The sequence below is a fragment of the Corylus avellana genome, chromosome ca11 (genome assembly GCF_901000735.1).
Source record: "Corylus avellana chromosome ca11, CavTom2PMs-1.0".
NCBI classification, from domain to species: domain Eukaryota; kingdom Viridiplantae; phylum Streptophyta; class Magnoliopsida; order Fagales; family Betulaceae; genus Corylus; species Corylus avellana.
The window spans coordinates 6,921,125-6,927,543 of record NC_081551.1 but is presented as its reverse complement, the minus strand read 5'-3'; the positions used below and the strand labels follow the sequence as shown (position 1 = coordinate 6,927,543).

The 6,419-nt window shown below is 35.7% G+C and overlaps 1 pseudogene; it reads right to left on the bottom strand.

Annotated features, from left to right (window-relative positions):
* Positions 1-201: 201 nt before the first annotated feature.
* Positions 202-4,644, bottom strand: LOC132164900 (G-type lectin S-receptor-like serine/threonine-protein kinase LECRK4; annotated as a pseudogene).
* Between the last annotated feature and the right edge of the window lie 1,775 nt (positions 4,645-6,419).

Here is a 6,419-nt window from a genome sequence, read left to right as displayed (position 1 = left end):
CTTTATACCGATCGATCGGGCACCTTTTTGAAGAAAAAAAATTGTTCATTTTCGCCTACCCAATTGATCAGTTTTATTGTCGACCGATCGGTAGGGTTTTGATGAGTAAAGCCGATCATTCGGTACCTTGCCATTGATAGATCGACACTGGACAATTTCGACTTAGTATTGTCCAAACCCTTTTTTTTTTTTTTTTTTTAATTTTCTCATCATTCCTTGTTTTTTATTTATTATCTAGATTAATGTTAAAAAAGATGATTAGAGTTTTTCGTGTGTCAGAGAAGGTGAAAAACTTGGCATAATCTCTAGGGCAAAACACCATAATTAACAAATTTATAGACCACGTTTGAGGCTCCATCGTGCTGGTCAGCCTCCTCTGATCTTGAAGAGCCGTTCAGCCGCCCAAAAAGCCGGCAGAAAACCAAAATCTTTGCAAACCACCTGCCGACCCGATTGTAACCCAAGACCCTACCCGACTCAGTTTTTTTTCTTCAATTGATCACATAAAGGTATGTTTTCTGATGCGTTCTTTCATTTTATAGTGTCAATTTCAAGAAATTCAAACAAGATTGTTGTGAATTGAAGATTTTTAAAATTAGGGTTCTAAGATGCCGAAATAGGGGATTTTCATTATTTGGTTATTATTTCAAAATTGATGAGTGGGTTGTGTTTATCAATGTTAGAATATGTTGGATGGTTCTGTTTGTATTGGTTTCGATTGAGTTGAGAAAAATTGAGACTTTGTTTTCTATGCATGAATACTAAAAATTTCAATTCTTGAAGTTTATTGTTTCAGTTGATGGTCCCATTAAGTAATTAGTGGAGTGAGTTACTTGTATAAAATTTTAATTTGGATTGGATACAATAAATTGGAGGAAAATGGATATTTTAAGTTTTGGGTTATGGTGAAGTTAAGCGATTTAAAAGAAGTTAATTGTGGTAATTTCGAATTGATAGCTTGAATGAGACTTTGTGATCTTGTATTAGCATTATAATGCATTACATAAATCCAACCTAGAGAAAATTGGGTTCAAAAATGGAGAATTTAGATCATAGGAAATTTATGCTTTAGGGAAATTAGGAGTTTTATGATTTTATCTTAGGAATTAATGTTTGATTGTATACTTGGATAGGAACAAATTAGATTATTTAAGGAGTCCGGAGGAAATATTTGATTTCTTTAAAGCATCCAAGAAGGACCTCATTCTTGGATTACCCAACCTCGGCAAACATGAGAAAGCAGTTTGTGGACTATTGGGAAAAACAAATACTCATGCCTCAGCACAGAAAACATGTTCCATACCTCGGGTCTTCTGGAACTAATGCATATGGATCTGATGGGTCCCACCAGAACAAAGATATTGTGGGGGGGAGGGGAAGGTATATCATAATAGTTGTAGATTACTCTAGATACACTTGGGTGATGATGCTTAGAGAAAAGTCAGAAGCCTATGATCAAGCTAAGGCCCTTTTCAAGAAAATATAGAATGAAAAGAGGTGTCTAATCAAACACATACAAAGTGATCATGGAAAGGAGTTTAAAAATTATGCCTTTGAAGAATATTGTGATGATGTTGGGATCAAGCAGGAGTTCTCTGCTCTGATTGCTCCTTAATAGATTGTTTTAGAATTGAAGAAAATTCTGCCTGTTTAGAATTTTGAGGTTGATGGAGGTTTAGAATTCAGAATGAGCCCAAACTCAAATCTCAAATCTACAAATTAAAAATTGGGTCTTAAAAGTCAAAATCACAAAAAGAAAAGGGAGTCCTGACCTGATTTCCTTTTTGGTAATTATATGATTTTCTGAGGGCGTGGTGCACAGGACCGGAGTTTATTTTGTAGGGTTGGGTCCGAAGGGTTCCCCGACATTAAAAAAAAAAAAAAGATTTTGATGTGGAAGAACTTATCAAAAAAAAAAAAAAAAAAAATGATTTTGATGTGGAGGAGATGAATGGCAAATAGGAAAGGCCTTAGGAAAATGGAAAATATGAATGACCTTAGAGCTTAGGGTAATACTGAAAGTTGCAATTCAAACTCCATATCAATACAACTTGAATGGCAGGTATACACCAATGAATTATTCTTTAAACTGAATGTATTGATTACAATGTTGTTACTAATCATAGCAAACTCTAGCAGCATATTCACTTAGACAGTAACATGAGAGCATGGTGGAGGAGGTGCTTCCGTAACAACGGTTCCTTCTAGCATCATAATCACTGACTTCATTGATGGGCGACGAACTGCTTCTGTATGCACACACCAAAGCCCCACCTTCACCATCTTCTCCAATTCCTCCATGTCCAACTCTGTTTCGCCCACCACTTCTTTAAGCTCTCCGGCCAAATAGCATTTATAAATCCAATCTGTTAGTACCATTTCTTCCTCTGGGCCTGCTAAGACCAAGTTCTTCCTGCAGCAAATGATCTCCAACAATAAAACCCCGAAGCTGTAAACGTCTGCTTTTACTGTGATCGGAGTGTTGCTCTGGTCCCACTCAGGAGCTATGTAGCCTCGTGTTCCCCTTGCCCTGGTGTATGTTCTTGTTTGATCCGGTTTCAATAGCTTGGATAGCCCAAAATCTGATATCCTGACAGACCAAGATTCATCCATGAGTATGTTCTGTGGCTTAATGTCACAGTGGATGATCCGGGTCTGACACTCTTCGTGGAGATAGTTAATCCCTCTTGCTATCTCTAGTAAAATCCTTCTCCTTTCATTCCAACTAGGCCGTCTCATGAACTTGAAAAGAAGGTCTCCCAGTGAGCCATTCTTCATGAATTCATACACAAGAAGCCTATTTGATCCTTCACTGCAGAAGCCAATCAATTGAAGTAAATTCTTGTGGTGGGTCCTTCCAATTATCTTCATCTCATTTCGGAAAACAGATTCTCTTTCTTCCACCATCTTCTCTAGCCGCTTAACAGCAATTTCTTGTTCACCGTTCATTGCCTTCAGGGAACCTTTATAAACCTTCCCAGATGCTCCCCTACCAACCTCTTCCTTAAAATTATCTGTGGCTTTTACCAGTTGATCATAGGTAAATGATCTCACATTTATTTCTTCAATAACATCAGGTGGATTACTTTGCGTCATTAGCATCCTGTAGCCCCATGCCCGATATTTGAAAATAAGATATCCGGACAATAGAAACACAAATATAGAGAAGGTGATGAGAGCTACACCAACAATCACAAGCTTCTTACCGAGCTTCTCTGTGATCTTGTTGATGACATCTGTGTCATATTGGAAGCTTTCCCTTCTAATTTCACCAATGATTTAGTTGGATGGCTACTATTCCTCCTCCCAAATCTAAGTGGAAGCTTTTGCTTGAAGCACATTGTATCCCTGAATGTTGCCACCACACAATTATAGTCCTCCAAACAATTTTCCGAGCAGCCTTCTTCATTCACTGAAGAAAGTAGATCATACTCGTTGGGCTCCCAGTCAGTGTTCGGGAGAGAGGTCATTCTATAATTTTCTTTACTGTTATCCCCAAAGCAATCCTTTTTGGCTGTGAAGTTTAACTTGCAGCCAATATTAGCCTGTTTTGGATCCACGAACTCAAATCCTGGAGGACAAAGGCAAGAAAGATCAGCACCATCAATAGAACAGAAGCTGTTTGGCCCACAAATCCCTTTGACCGAGCAGCGATTTTCTTCTCTGATTGCCGTCCACAAGATTGAAATGTTTGAGCTGCCTTGACTCGCCATTTGATGCCGATAAAGCCTTAAAATGCCATCCACGTCAAACGTTGCTCGATACAAGACCTGACTACCATCAACAAGATATCCACCTGCTGTTAAATTCATTGCACTTGACCCAGGGGAACTGGAGAGATAAAAGCGGCTGTCAGCTGCTAGATTCAACGTCAAGTTTCTTCCGACACTTTTGCTTAATGATGACCAATAAAGATATTTATTGTCCTGCAAACTTCTTATTGGAAAAGCATAGAGATTTCCATCTCGTTGCAACAACAGCTTGAAGTTTCCGATTGAAGTATCAGTTTCGGAGATCCTAGAATACAAAATATTCTCTGGAACTAGCTTTTGTGCAACCAAAAGGGTATCAGTCGGATAGTCGAAGCTAGCCCATATAATGTTGGACCTAGAGCTGTATAAAACAAAGTTACCCGAATCAAGCATTGAAGCAACTGCAGCCGCTTGAGTTGTTTGGGCAAGTGGTTGCACTTGTCCGGTGGAGCTAAGGAGGAGGAGCCTGCCATCTATAGAGAAAACAAGAGCTGCACCAGGTGATACCTCCAAATCTTTCCGACGAGATGTCCACACTATTGTGTTTTTTGGGGTGCCAACGACCCAGATGCCGACCATGAAGCCATTGCTACTCGGGTAGAACCCGAATGCAAAATGGCCAGAAGGAGAAGGCCAGAAATTTGGGGTAGAGTTTGTGTAAAGGGTGGAGCCAGTGGTAATGTTGGATTGTAGGAATTGAGCTTTTCGTATGAAAAAATGACAGAAAAAGAAGAGAAGCGAAAGCTTTGATGCCATTAGAATAATACCGAGTTCTGACATGTAGAGGCTTACTGTGGTATTACTCATTGTGAGTGGAAGCATTATATAAACAATGAAATGGACAGTTTTTGTACTATTTCTTGTTCACATTATGGTGACTCTTCTTAGTGGCGTGGACCGTATCAAATTTTTGCAATTCGCTTTATCAATTTTTTTTTTTGCCATTTGTTTTTTCTTTGAAATAAAAATAAGAATTAACAACGCCTAATGAAATAGAGGTCAGTAATTCGAATTCTCCCCCCTCTTGTGTGGACATGTAAAAAAAAATAATAATAATAATAATTAACTGATGTTATTTAAAAGTAAAAGAAGTTTTGAATTTTTTTAATAAGAGAGAACTGAAGAAAGTTATTTGCTAATTGAGAAAACTTTACTCAACTCTCTTGAACTACAATTGCTTTTGCAATTACGTTATCAAAGTTTAAAAACTCTTAATTTAGTGTATAAAACTTCTAATTTTTGGCAATCTCACATTTCGAGTAGGTTTTCGATTAAATTCTGTCAAAATTCTCAAATTATCTATTTTTACAAAAAAAATTAAAAAAATAAATAAAAAACAAAAATTACAAAGATTTAGATATGTGTAATTTTACAAATTTCATTAAATCCTTACCAATGTTTAATTTTTTTTGATAATTTTTACATCCTTTCATTACGATTTAACACAGAAACTTAACATAGGAATGATATTGCAAAAATTAAAAGTTTAATACATTATATTTTGAGAGTTTTTAAACTTTGAGAATGTAATTAAAAAATAATGAAAGTTTGGATAAATTAAGTGAAGTTTTCCAATCAACGAGGTTTAACCCTTGTTTTTGTTTTGTTTTGTTTTTTTTTTTTTTTTAAGTAATGAAAAAAAAAAGAAAGAAAAAAGAAGAGTACGGTCAATCATACAACTGAAGACACGGCGTAAAAAGCGACCTTCTAGTACTATCAATATGTACGCAACGACCTTATGAGTTATAGTCGTAGCACTAGTTGGTCAAACACCGAAAGCAACAGTGCATGCACCTTCCTCATAATCTCTTACAAACCGATAACATCACCTCCTTTCAAACTCTTTTGTGCATTTATTTCTGATTGGATTTAAATAGAAGAAAATAGAATATTTAAATTCACAGTAACCAAAAGAATCCTGTTATGGCAAATGTTAAGGACCTTAGTGTTCTCTGAGTTTTTTTTTCTAGTTCTAAGTAAATAGCATTTTTTTTTAAAAGCTGAAAAAAAAAATAATAAAATCTTTATTTGTTTCACTTTATTTTTAAAAAATAATATTAACTTAAAACGAAAAAAATATTAAGAGAATACCCAAAAAAAAAAAAAAAAAACACTTAACATTCTCCTTTCACAATATAGTGCCCCCGTCACATCAAGTTTTGTGAGTCAAAGATTGGCGTGACTTTTGGTAACGCTGAAGACAGACGCAAGGAACAAACAAAGGGTTTTAAAATTTCTAATGCAGCTGGAAATTTCCATTTATATGACTGATTCATCGATCAAAAGTCAGTCCACCATTGTCATGCTTGTCCAACAAGAAATAATTAGGTCAATGCGAAGGTATATCGAAATTGCTGCATTTCATATATACGTACCATTGAACGTATTATTGATTTGAGTTGAACTTTTATTAGAGATTGTTAATTAGCAAAGCATTTTCTTTTTCTTTTTCTAATTTTTTTTTTTAATTTTTTAAAATATAAATAAGAGTTGGTTAATGTAATATAAAGGTGAAAGGAATTGATTAATGACCATCTTAGGTAGGGAGTGTAGGGGAGGAAGAAAATGTTATAGAATCACAGCAACTTGACCCTTAAACCTATTGAGTTTTAAATGATTTATACGTTCCCATGATTTTAGGTTTAGTTAATCAACAATTATACATTC